Genomic DNA, 13819 nt, shown 5'->3' with positions numbered 1-13819 from the left:
TGCGTTTGATGCTCTGTGTCGGGAACTTGAAACTTCCATAGCAGGGCTAGAGCACCTGCACAGCCAGTAGCCTGGGACCCATGCAGGTCACTCAGGGTGAAACGTCCCCTGCTGTGAATATAGAACTGCTTGACCTCCCTGCCAGTATGGATAACCAGTCCTCTTCCTAGGTTCAGATGGCTCTTCACTCAGCTTATCCTTTCCTTGAATAAAAGTCATGAATATGGTCCAGAGTAACAGCCTCACTTAGCATTCTTGCTGGCCTCAAGCTCAGCATACTGACAGGAGAAGTTTAATAATGCAGAATTGTTTCTTTCGTTGCCTGTAGCAAGCAGTTTCTTCATTTGAAATATCCCAGTATGCAATTTCTATTAGGGACCACATTTTAAAATCTTAGCACAGCCTTCTAGAAATTACTCCAGAAACCAGCTTTAATGATCTTCAGTAACAAGTCTACCCTGAAAACTGAGAAAATACTGGCACATGGAATTGAGGCAACTGGGGGCAGGTGGGGAGTGGGTGTCTGGTTAGATTGGGGGTTATGAAAATAGAGGGAGTTTCAACCCAAATGCTTTAATGATTTCAACTCATGTCCTTCTCTTGAGTTGAGAATATCTAAATTCTTTCTCCACGAAGAGTGGTCTGGGGACCAGTCCAGCAGCTTGGCATCACCTGGGAGCTTGTTGCAGAATCTTAGACCCCACCCCAGACCAACTGAAATAGAATGTTTAATTTAACAAGATTCCCAGGTGGTTATACACACATAAGAATTTGAGAGGCTCTGTTCTAGGCCAGCATTTCTCACTGTTAGTGCACAGGAGAATCACCTGGGGAACTTTCCAAATTCCTATGCCCAGGCCCACTCTAGACTGATTAAATTAAAATCTCCAGATGGGCCCCCTGACATCTTTTTTTCCTTAAAGCATGCCAGATGATCTTGATGATTTCAACATGTGGCCAAGACTAAGAACCATTTTTTCTGGAGTAAAAAGAATTCCTCCAGTTTTTATATTATTTATAAAGTTTTTGTGATGTACATGATCTATTTGTGACAAGAGAAACATTACTCGTTATTTCAGAATCTTGTTATTACAAAATGAATTATATAAGATATACTTATATATCCTGTTATACCTATTTTATATAAACTGTACCTTTATACTTTTATTTTTCTATAAAAACAAAAATTAAAGCAAAAATGTATATTTCAGCAAATGTAACATGTTCATGTTCTCAACTACATTCTTCTGTGTTGTTTGTACAGAAATATGTTTAATGACTAAAAAGTTGATCATTGCTACTTTTCAACTAACCTCACTGTGTTCTTTCCACCTGGACTTGGCAGCTGTGGGCATTTTTTCACTCTAACTCCACTGCTGAATAGACACCCAGCTACAAAATGTTGAATAAAAATTTACTTACAACCATTGTAGCTCATTGAAGGGATGTAGCTTAGTTGCTAAAATGTCAGATGCAACCCCGTAAGTGAGCTGCTTTTAAAAATCTCCCCCGCAGGCTTACCTTCCCTTCTACCCAGCAATTGCATTAATAGGTGCTTTTAAAAGGTGGCTGGTCCTCTCAAGATGTTAGCTTCTTTTAAAATTCTTTTAATCAAGATCTGCCTCTAATGCTCTTCATTTACTCTCTTAAGTGAAAGTCTAACATGAAAGCCAATTTCAAGCCACTGTCGGGGGTGTGTGGAAATAAATGCTACAGGGACTCGACAGAAACAGCAACCGAGCACCTCCTCTTTGAAGTCTGGCCACCTGTGAGCTCCTATTGATCTTGGGCAGCCAGGCTTCAAAGGGATAAGGCTGCATTTCTCCCCCACCTGGCCACTGCATGTTATAACACTTTTGAGTCAGCAGGGGCTACTTTCAAGTGAAAATTTGGATTAAAATGCTAAATTGTGAGTGGTGAATAGCTCATTAGGTAGCTTTTAAAACATAAATATGATTTGAGATCTGCTCAGCAGTATCTTCTCCACCTCCTTCCTTAGCCCTCTTGTCACACTATTTCAAAGGTCAGGCTTCTTTCAAATTAGCTTCTAAATCAGAATTTAACGAAGTCACTAACATGAAGGTGAATAGTTGATAGATCTAGAGCAATCAAGAAACTGAAAAGCCGAATTAGCTTCCCACCTACATCTATTGGCCTTGTAATGAAAAAGAAAAGTTGTTTGAAAAACTAAACTTTTCTTCTTTTTCTTTACTCTTGGCTGCAATCAGAATGGTGATTTATTTATAGATATAAAATTGAAGAGTCGCATGCTGTGATTCTACATATTTACTAAAGTATGTGTATTGAGACAGTTTCTAATGGCATGTTATAATCCTAAAGGATTCCCAGCTCCTTACCGGGTCTTTTTAGTATGTGAGAGTCAAAGGAGAGGAAAGAAAGCATAAAAAGAGAAAATTGTGGGCTTCCCTGGTGGCGCAGTGGTTGAGGGTCCGCCTGCCGATGCAGGGGACACGGGTTCGTGCCCCGGTCCAGGAAGATCCCACATGCCGCGGAGCGGCTGGGCCCGTGAGCCATAGCCGCTGAGCCTGCGCGTCCGGAGCCTGTGCTCCGCAACGGGAGAGGCCACAACAGTGAGAGGCCCGCGTACCGCAAAAAAAAAAAAAAAAAAAAAAAAGAGAAGATTGTAATATACAGGTTTAGTAGTTTAAAATACTTTGCTTTGTATTCTTTGAGATTAATATATAATCAGGAATATAAGACTACTATCTTATATCTATAGTGATAGCATTTTCCTTTAAAGTGGCCTATTCTGTTAAACATATTTTTAAATATGTTATCCACTAAGAAAATGCTAAGCTTTAGAGTTTTTATTTCCCATTTTAAGCCTCAGAAAACAAATGTCCTCATGTAAGTATGATCTGAAAGGATTTTTTTCCTGGATGCCATCCTCCAATGGCTTATCCAAGAAGGATGTGTGTCTAGTATAGTATCAGAGTTCCCCCACTTGGAGGTTCTCCCACTTGAAAGAGTCCAGATCAGGTTTGGGTAAAACCAGAATAACCCTGAAGATTTGGTCCAAATCAGTTGCTAGAAAAATGTCAGAAATGCAACCAAATCTATAATCTGGTTCCAAGATTAATCATAATTTCTTCTACTTTTCCATTAGAAAAGTAGACAAAATCACCTGCAATTGGCATCTGCCATTCTGAGTAGGGAAGATTATAATCCTAGATGAGGACATGGGAGAGAAATGGAAAAGTTAGACAAAGGAAATATGTATGTCACTCACTTTTGAGATGGTTACATCACAGATATAAATGACAAATCCCACCTGAAGCTGTATTGTCTATTATGCAATTTGTGCAATTTGCAATTATTTATATACTTAACCCATCTACAGATATACATTTTCAAAGCACTCTTAAATTTTGCACGTTTTACACACAAAATGTTAATAAGAGTCTGCACTTTTAGAAGGGGAAGAACTGTCAATTTTATGCTGTGGAAGTAACATTTTATTTTTGCCAACACTAGCAAACTATGAAACAAAGCCCTCACTTTTTCTTTTAACATTTTATAGTTATAGGGCAATAACAGGGTTTTGCTTAGTCTCTGATAACAGAAATAATGTCAGCTATGCATTGATATGCACAAGTAACATTTCCATAAAAGTTTTGCACTGCTGCTACAAGAGGCTTGTTCCTGATTCTGTATGATAAGGAAATGACCTCCCATGTCCTTTTCTGATTAAACATCTTGGCAGGACAGAAACATAAGAATGCCAACCCTCTGTCAGTATTCCTTTAATCTGTGACCCTGTATTTACTGGCTTTTATTTATCTGAAGTACCATCTATGACAAGTATTGTAATTGTGAAACATACATCTGCCTGAAACATAAAAATAAAAATTTTTTGGAATCACTTATTGGATGACTGTTTTTCCCCAGTGATCAAGATTTGAAGTATTTTTTGTGAGGTAAACACTGTCTTAATTATGAAGTATCATATTTATCAGGAAATGAGTCATAAGTTCATGAACTATAGGAGGATATTGAATTTATATGCCAATTTTTAAGGGTCAACATTTTATTCCAAAACTTAAAATATCTATAATAAGTAGAAGACTCTCACATAAAAAAATCTAAGAAAAAATTTGACAAAGAAGATAGAATTTCCTCACTAACTACACCTTATACTAAAGTATAAAACAATGTCTAAAGAAATTTAAGTTGCGAATGATGGGTTACTACTAAAACCTCCTTTAGCAAATATGAAAAATTAAGAGGCCCCAAGAGAAAGAACTGAAAAATTAGTTGAAGATGAACATACATCACCTCCCGCAATCTTTATTTTGTTTAGACTGAAATTCTCATTAGATATTTTTGAAAACCACGAAATTTATGTACTAGAAAATTATCTTAAGTGTTGATTTAATTAAAAATCTATGTGCACTAAAGCATAGAGAAACTATAATTACAGAATAATTTGGTATTTTAGTGACTCACATAAGAAAACTAATCTTTTTCTTCATATTCTAATCCAGGGTAATATTTCTTTGTATTGCTGGGAAATGAGTATAATACACAAAATATTTATTCAAAATTAGAAATTATTTTCTTTCTCTCAGTAATGCCTGCTTATCATACATAGCTAAAAGGCTATTTCTCACTTTAACAGTAAAGTAGTCATTTTTACAAAGCTTTATGGCTTCAAACACAGATGAAGCTTTATGTTGCTTCACATGAGCCCTATGCATCTTTTATCTGACTTGCAGAAAAATGAAAATGATTTAATCTCACAGTGTATTATTGCTATTAATTGGAGGAGTGATACTGTTATATTATTAGTGCTTTATTTTATAAATCTTTTTTTATCCCAGAAGATAGAAGAAGAATAAAAAATTAAATTAGCATTTTCTTCTCCTTACCTGTCATACTAGCAATTATGTAGCAAATGACATAGGGGGTTATTTGCCTTTTCCCTTCATTCTCCTTAGAAACATGATCTAAGGAGAAAAATGACTATCAATAGGGTCTAAGAATTCTTTGAAGGTAGGAAGGACAGACAGAAAATCTATTCCAAATTGGAGGCACACATCACTGTTTTGGAGGGCAGAATAAGCAGGAATAACAATTAGAAATAGCTTGAGATAATATTCCCACTAGCACCAAATTTACACTTATGTAGCGTATCAATAACCATTGAACACAGAAGCCACATCTCTTGTTCAAGGTTCCGATCACCAGCATGGCCTTTGACGCTGTTGTATGAGTTAGACAAAGGTTGGAATCTGCTTTGTGTTGGATGGCTGGCAAAGACCACAATATTTACCTGGGTTAAACACAGAGATTGGTACCTGTGAGATTTATGGAACTTCTGCAATAATTCCATAACTTTCAGGTTGGAGAAAGCTGATTGTCCAACTTGTTAAGTAAAATCAATGCATGCGTTGCTCAACTTTGTTGCACATCTACTTTTTAGCCTCAGCAGTTGTGATCATTTTCATTTATATGTTCCAACAAAAAGTGAAAAAAAAACCATAATGGATTTTCATGATTTTTATCTTCTTTAAAATTTCTGCACTGTGGTTGTGTATTTGATGAGCCAAAAAATGAGAGAGAGGGGTATGGGAGATGAGGGTTTAATATACTATATTTAATAGGATCTTGACGTCCTTTGTACATATATACTTATCCTTCTTAGCTTTAAAATATGTTTGATGCATTCTTTGAAAGATGAAAATAAAACTATGATGAAAAACAATATGACCTTTACTATTTTAAGTTCATATTTCTTGAGTTACGTTAAAACAACAAAAATATATTGAACAGCAAGACAGCTTTTAGTGACAAACCTTGTACAGACAAGTTTTTATGGGAGCAAATACCTACCATATCTAATCTACTCTAGAGGTTTAAGAAAGTCCTCTTGGAGAAAGTGATGTTTAAACGGAGAATTGAAACAGTAACAAACATTAACCAGGCAAAATTGAGAAAGACAATAGGACTTGTTTGAGTGGAAACCAAAGGAGGAAATAAGCAAAGTGAGTCTTGAGTGTCCACCTAATAGGGCACATGTCCTGTTATAAGGTACATGGGACTGTGTTGTATTGTCTTGTCCTCTTAGCACTGGACTGGGTACATCACAGGTGTTCAATAAAAAAGTTCAAAGAAAAATGGATAAACACAGGTTAGAGGCAAGGAAACAAATCAACCATTCCAAAAATAAAAATACTATCAACAAATACCTACTTCAGGTCAGTGATATTTGGGAAAACCATGAAGATAACAGTGACTCAAACAATAGAGAAAGAAAAGGTAAAGGAAAATGTGGTGATGGGGAAGAATTAGAGGGAAAGAATACAGAGCAAGTGAGAGATGAACGAAATATATTTACTTCATCAACTAAACACATTCGGTTCCATTTTTTCTCCTGACACCATGCTCTTACCCTTTTCTTTTTCTTCTGATTACTTCTCGTGGGTTTGTCATAATATACAACTTACAATCTAAAATGTTATTCTCATTTGTAGGTAAATGTGTAATACATCCTATCATGATAACATACCAGATGGTTAGTGGACATACATTTAAGTTACTTCTTATCCAGTTTTGTTCTTTATATACAAAATAGGGATTATTACTAATAGTAATAATTTCTCATAGTGATCTAAGAGATTCAAATAAACTGGAAATTGAAAATGCAAGGATTTGTCAATCTACCTTAAACATTTACTGGGGAAATAGCAATAATCCTTATTATTAACACACGTTGTGTGTCTGCGTGTCTTACCATCTTGTGTAAGCAGAAAGCTAAGATGGCATGACCATTAAGAGAGCATTAAGCAGCAATGCAGCAACAAAGGGGCTCCCCGTGTGTGTGTGTGTGTGTGTGTGTGTGTGTGTGTGTGTGTGTGTTGTGTGTGTGTTTATTTGAGATTATATACATAATGCTGTGGACTCAGAAGTGCTTTCCTTATCAAATTCTCTCTCCTCTTCATCAGTTGCAGAATCCACCCACTTTGTCATCCACATCATCATCCATTACCCATTTTTCTGCCAGGTTGAGAAAACACTGAAGGATGAAAACACTTTGAACTGACATTGGCAAAGCTAAATAACACAACGACCAGGCAGTTATTCAGGGCCTTGATTTCTTCCTAGGGTGTAAGTGACTGCTGCCATGCTGTTTGGTAGATTGATAGAAAGATGAGGGGACAGAGTTGCCTATTTCCTGCCAATCGATTTCAAAGGTGACTAGAGCTTCGTGACCCTGGAAAGGACATTTCTATTTCTTCTTTCTGTTTTTATACTAGGCTGTTTAAATATTAGTGAAGGGAACAGTTGGAAACATTTAGTGGGATACAAAAGAGACAATCTTAAAACTATCACCTTTAGTTTAGTGTGGAGAGCCTGCAATAGTCAGCTTTTAGTAGGTAGAAAATAAAATGCGATGTTTCTATGAAGTATGGCCAAGCGGAGATTTGCCCTAATTGAAGGAGAATGTGGAGTAATTGTTTCTATTTTCAGGGGAGCCACTGTAGAGCAGCACGTGGACTCAAACAAATGTGTTCAAATTTGCTAACATTCTCAGGCTTATTTACCCAGTACTCAATAATGCAAAAGAAAATCTTATGAGAAGCAACATATTTGAGTTGATGTCGTTTGTCATGAAATATTTTATGAAAATTGTTAATTTTAAAATGGAAAGTGAAGGTCCTTGCAACTTCCCAGGTATTTGATGTTTTGTTTGTAACTTCTTAGAAGATAGTTTCCAATTAAAAAGCATAACTGGAGCTGACCAAGGAAGGGATGGCAGATTTAATGTTACTCTTCAATTTGTAATCATATTAAAACAATTCCTTCTTGCTGAGAGTCAGAGCAAAGTGACTGTTGAATATTTCTTTCAGTTCAGTAATAGACCTTCTCCAGGAAACAACAAAAAGGACAAATCAATACACCAAAATGGTGCAAATAATTTTCCTTTGAATAGGAGGCAGTAACACAAAATGTCTGAATTCTGACAGACTCTCAAGTTATTAAAGACTATTTATTAACAGTTATTAGACTGTTACATCTAACAGTTTATATAGTATATCATTTGACTAGCACTGCAAAATTCAAAGGTGTAGTCAGTAAAGGAATATCAAATGTAACAGTCCAACTTTCAACCCACTGCTTCTGATAGTAATAGTAACACAGCCTTTCGGAGAGGACACAGCGAATAGATATAGAGGATAGATAAAGGGAAGATGAACATTGGAGTAAACTTTAGCTCTGTAAATAAATCTTTTAATGTTCTAATAACACTGATGAAAAAGCTACTTTCTAAAATTATTTTTATGGAAGCGACTGACATTCAGGACACTTTTATAGCCTTCCTCCCCAAAAGAGAGTGCAAGAGTAAAAACAACTTAGTTTTAAATTATTGAGCCAAATATCTTTGAAAAAAATAAATAAATCCACTACAATTCTAGAACGTAATGAATATGCTTTGGAAACTGTTGGTATGTAATTGAGTAATTCACTTGATTCCAACCTGTTAATATTTATCTTTTTAGAAGTCTAAAAACGATTCAATACAAATATTGACTTTTCCCTGCTGTTCTAGTCTGAGGAGTAGATGTTGAGGTTGGATAGAGAGGAGCTGGGAGTGAGTGGACTTAGGCGTTGACTGTAATCATAGCTGGCTTTGAACCTGCCTCCATTTTTGTGTTACTGATGTACAATTACAGACTGTTTTTATTTATTTATTTATTTATTATTATTTATTTTTTGCTGTACGCGGGCCTCTCACTGTTGTGGCCTCTCCTATTGCGGAGCACAGGCTCGGGACGCGCAGGCTCAGCGGCCATGGCTCACAGGCCCAGCCGCTCCGCGGCATGTGGGATCTTCCCGGACTGGGGCACGAACCCGTGTCCCCTGCATCGGCAGGCGGACTCTCAACCACTGCGCCACCAGGGAAGCCCCTGTTTTTATTTTTTAATAGTCAAAGCAACCAAACAGATCATATATTAGTGTTCTGAAGATTATAAACTCTACCAATAAACTTAATTTTTTTGATCCAACTTTATTAACTGCAACACCATTATAGGTCATTTGTTTTGGCACTAAACGAGGGCTCTCTCTCTCTCTCCCCTTCCCTTCCGTCCTTCTTTTATTCCTTTATTCTGTTTGTCTTCTTTTTCCCTTCCTTCCTCCCCCTCTTCCACTTCCCCCTCCTCTTCTTCCTCCGTCTTTTTTTTGGTCTCTGTCATTCTGTCATTTCACGTTACTCAGAACTCAAATACAAAGATAAACCAAGTGAAGTTAAGTCAGACAAAGACAAATATCATATTATACACTTATATGTGAAATCTATAAAAATGATACAAATGAACTTATTTAAAAAACAGAAACAGACACTCAGACATAGAAGACAAACTTATGGTTACCAAAGGGGAAAGGGAAAGGGGAAGGGATAAATTAAGAGTTTGGGATTGACATATACACACTACTATATATAAAATAGGTAAACAACAAGGACATACTGTATAGCACAGGGAACTATATTCAATATCTTGTAATAACCTATAATGGAAAAGAATCTGAAAATAATAGATTTTTATATATATATATGTATATAACTGAATCACTTTGATGTTCACCTGAAACTAATACAACATTGTAAATCAACTATACTTCAATTAAAAAATAAATAAATAAAGGGAAGAAAAGAATACAACCAGAGTGATGGCCCTTAATACTTTTCTGAATCTAAAGTTGTCAGGTTAATCTAAATTCATGCAAATTTTAAGTATGTGAGTTTCTTTGTTAAGGTTATTTTAGTCACATAAAGTTATTTAGTTTTTAAAATGTCCAGTAGTAAACAGAGAGGGTTTTTTTCACCTTTCTTTTCACGTATTCTTTTCCCCAAAGAAGACTAGCCTTACAATATGCACATTGTCCCTTTGTTTGTTTGTACTATTTTAATACTGCCTCTCTTAAACTTAAAATTGAGATATCTCTACTTTTTTCCCAATTTATTTGACTTCCTTTGTATCAGTCCACACTACAGAATCATCCTCAATATTTATTTTCAAAAGACAGGAACACTTCAGAGTAATAAATCGAATTCTGCCAAAATCTACTTTAGCTGCAAAGCCAAAATGTATTCTTGCTCTGTGATTTCTGGTTCTCACTCCATTGTGCCGATCTAATTGAGTGTTCACTTTCTTCCATCATTCATATCTCTGTAATGTTTAACGTTTTTACTTGCAGTCATTTCATAATACTATTAAGAGAAAAATCTTTTTTTATGTTATAATGAAGTCAAAAATAAAAATAAAAGCTCAACAATTACAGAGATTTACAGGTAAAGTGTAAAGACAGATTCGATTGTACCTCAGACAGATTGTAAAAAAAGTGTTTCAGGGTGAGATCTGAGACATGCAGGTCTCCTCAACCTCCACAAAAACTTGTGGTTTCACTCTAGAAGATTCCCCAGGTTAAATCTGAAGGATTCCACATAAAGGTGAGATGAAAAGGCAAGTCCTGTCATCTCTTAAACGGTGGAGACCAGGTCTTCTAGGTCCTAATCCCTTCATGTCTGGCCCTTCAGTGTTTAAATAAAAACCATCGGCTGCTTGTTAGAGGAACATCTGGGTACCAATGTGGAATGGAGAAATAGTGCTCGTGTAGCTTGAGTAAGTTTGGAATTTAAACACTGAAGGGAAAATCCCAGTAGATATTCTTTAGGCTCAGCTGACATGCACATAGACTCTTTAAAAAACCCTCGAGATGGCATGCTTCTGCTTTTCACCAATGGTGCTAACCGTCCAAAACCAGCTGGTTACTGAACCTACTCATTGCATGACTAGACAAGCATTTCCTCTCTCAGTAATATACTTTCTGTAAGGAACTTAGCAATTCCAAAATGCTACAGATGAAACTTTTCCTCCTAGGGCAAAGAAAAAAAAAAAAAAAAAAAATTGCCCTTAACTGAGCCTCTGCTGCTTATAACAGTCTTTTGCCTCAGTCCATCAAGAACCATGTCACAGGTCCCACTTTTCCCCCTGGCATCATGTCTTCACTCACACACTTGATAACATGGAATTAATTTTTCCCGGACCTTCCTCTTGGTGCTAAGCAACCCTTTAGACCTTACCCAAAAGTAGCAAAGAGAACAAGAGACATCCAGAGTGTTGGTCTAAAGTTTCCAGCTGCCTGCTAAACCTCTCAGTTTGGTCTAAGAAGTCATTCTAGCCCCTTGGCTTGCTCCTTTCACGTGGCAGTTAGGCAGGAAAACCCAATAGAGACTTGGCTTGATGCCATCTTTATTGTGTATCAGGGCTTAGATGATAAACATGGGTCACCGTCACTACCCACTCAATGGCTCTCTTTCTCTGGATGAACCACCTTTGTAGGAGACTCTAAATTTAGCCCAAGGGATCAGGTTCAAGAAGGAAACAAAAAAGGAAAGAAAAAAAAAAAAAGGCCTAGCCACTTCCGCACTCCTGCTATACCTCCATCTTTTAAAAGCAACACGTGATGTCACCGAACACTCACCTGCGCATGGCAGTTCTGATCAGGAGACTGGAGCTTCCGCCGGGGAAAACCGCTTATTTTGCCAAAGTTTTTTTCTTTCCTTTGTAAAAGGACAGCTGGCTCCAAGATACAGATGTGGAATTACAGAAAGTCACCACAAGCCCGTTGCTGTCTAACAATGTTATAAATCCATTCCTTGCTCCACTGCACTTTTTTTCAGACGTTCAAAAGCGGTTCAAGAACTCCCAGGAATCGGCGTCCCTCGATCGCGTCCTGAGCGCTCACACACCGCTGGCGGGCCTCCTGCCCCAGACACGGGCCTCCACAAACCCGTCTCTGCCTGGAAGTCTCGAGACTGGGCGCTGTGTGAAGGCTTCAGGTCTGTGCGGAGTTTGTCCACGGGATCGAGTGCTGGTGAGAGGAAAGCCCCACGGGTGTTGACCTGCATCGAGGTCAAGTTATCCAGCCTGGCGCGGGCCGCCTGCTGTGTCACGAAGGCGTCAGCACACACGGGAGCTTGGCTACGCGACTGTCCTGCGCGTCCTCCATCGGGGTCCGGATCTCATGCGCCTTGGGGATGTTGTCCGAAGCCTGATTTAACAGGAGTTTGGTAAGTTCCCTGGACTAAGGGCTAGGCGTAGAGGGAAACGTTTCTTCCTTTTCCTTCCTGATCCCTCATCTTCTCCAACTTTCCCACCTCCCTCCACTCCTGAGGAAGCAGCCAACGCATCCATCTTGGTGTCGGGTCGATCGCCAGCCACAGGGCCACCTCTACTGGTGAGTCAGGGTGGAAGAGCCCCAGGTCGCCCCCAGTTAGAAGATCTTGTCCGGACTGAAGTTCGGGATAATGGTGACCAGCTTCTCGGCCAGAAACTGCGTCAGCTGCGTCCGCGGCGGCGCCTGCAGCGCCCCAGGCTCCGGGAGGAGCTTTCCCGCCACTTTCCCTCCACAGCGCAGGGCCCACCCCACCCCCCACCTCATTATACTATTCTTTTACTTCCTCCTTCCCTTCCCTTTTTAAAATATTTGATTTAGATAATGGATACTATTTAGCCACCTCGGAAGAACCTTCGTTCCAAAAGGGGCTTCAAGCTTTTTTTTTTTTGAAAAAAATATGAAAAAACATATTTGCACATTGCATGTTATAGTTAAGTGCATGTGATTCAGGGTACCACCAAATAATTCTAACAGAAAGAGTGGTACAACAGCTCTCTGGTGGTAAAAATTAATGGAGTAAAACAATTTATTCCTCAAATTTTCTTCTTTAACTTGTGATATATTGGGAGATAATTCTACATGGGTCTCTCTCTCTCTTTTTTTTTTTTTCTGTACATCTTGCAAGCAGGGGCACTGACTGCCCTTTGTTCCAGATGATCTTTTATCTATTTATTTATTTTTTGGCTGTGTTGGGTCTTCGTTGCTGCGCGTGGGCTTTCTCTAGCTGCGGCCAGCGGGGACTACTCTTTGTTGCGGTGCGCGGGCTTCTCATTGCGGTGGCTTCTCTTGTTGCAGAGCACGGACTCTAGGCATGCTGGCTCAGTAGTTGTGGCTCACGGGCTCTAGAGCTCAGGCTCAGTAGTTGTGGTCCATGGGCTTAGGTGCTCTGTGGCATGTGGGATCTTCCCGGACCAGGGTTTGAACCCGTGTCCCCTGCATTGGCAGGCAGATTCTCAACCACTGTGCCACCAGGAAAGCCCTCCCCAGGTGATCTTTTAAATGATATTTTTATAGAGAATAGACTTCGATGGTAGAGTTAATGTCTCCCTCTGAAGCAAGTAACAGGTGTGCTTACAGCCCTGGAAGATAGAGATGGTCATTTCTTTCTAGAAAAAAGGGCATCTGTGCTCACTGTCCAGTGTAAAATATTTAGGTTCCCAAAGCTCGGAGTCCTTCTCCTGTCATACAAGGCCCAATTCATGTCACGATATGGCCCAAATTCATGTCAGCTTGTAAGAACTGGAGCTCAGAAAAATGGTATAAATGCTGATACTTTGGTACTGCATTTGCAATAAACTCACCTTTGATCTCTGCCTTGTGTCATCTGCCAGCATCCATGAAGCTTGGCAGACTAGCTGACCTCTCAGAGATTTGTTGATGGTTTTTGGCAACATAGGTGATATGCTTACAGGGATCTGGCCTTTTGGAAGAGGAAAGAAATGGACCTTGTGGGCTAACTAATGGGATTTGAATAAAATTCATGGGACTCAGTAGTGACATGTTGACAAAATCGTATGGTCAACTGGGCAATGAATGGTCCTCTGCTTTATTGCCTGTTGATGAGGAAGAACTGGAGAGGTGGTTGCAAGAAGAGTACCAGGAAGAAGGTTCAAAT

At 38.7% G+C, this 13819-nt stretch overlaps 1 pseudogene; it reads right to left on the bottom strand.

The window, feature by feature from the left end:
- Window positions 1-11722: 11722 nt before the first annotated feature.
- On the bottom strand, window positions 11723-12468 carry LOC101320362 (DNA replication complex GINS protein PSF2 pseudogene; annotated as a pseudogene).
- Window positions 12469-13819: the final 1351 nt, after the last annotated feature.

Source organism: Tursiops truncatus, chromosome 12 (genome assembly GCF_011762595.2).
Source record: "Tursiops truncatus isolate mTurTru1 chromosome 12, mTurTru1.mat.Y, whole genome shotgun sequence".
NCBI classification, from domain to species: Eukaryota; Metazoa; Chordata; class Mammalia; order Artiodactyla; family Delphinidae; genus Tursiops; species Tursiops truncatus.
This window is presented reverse-complemented; position numbering and strand designations above follow the sequence as displayed.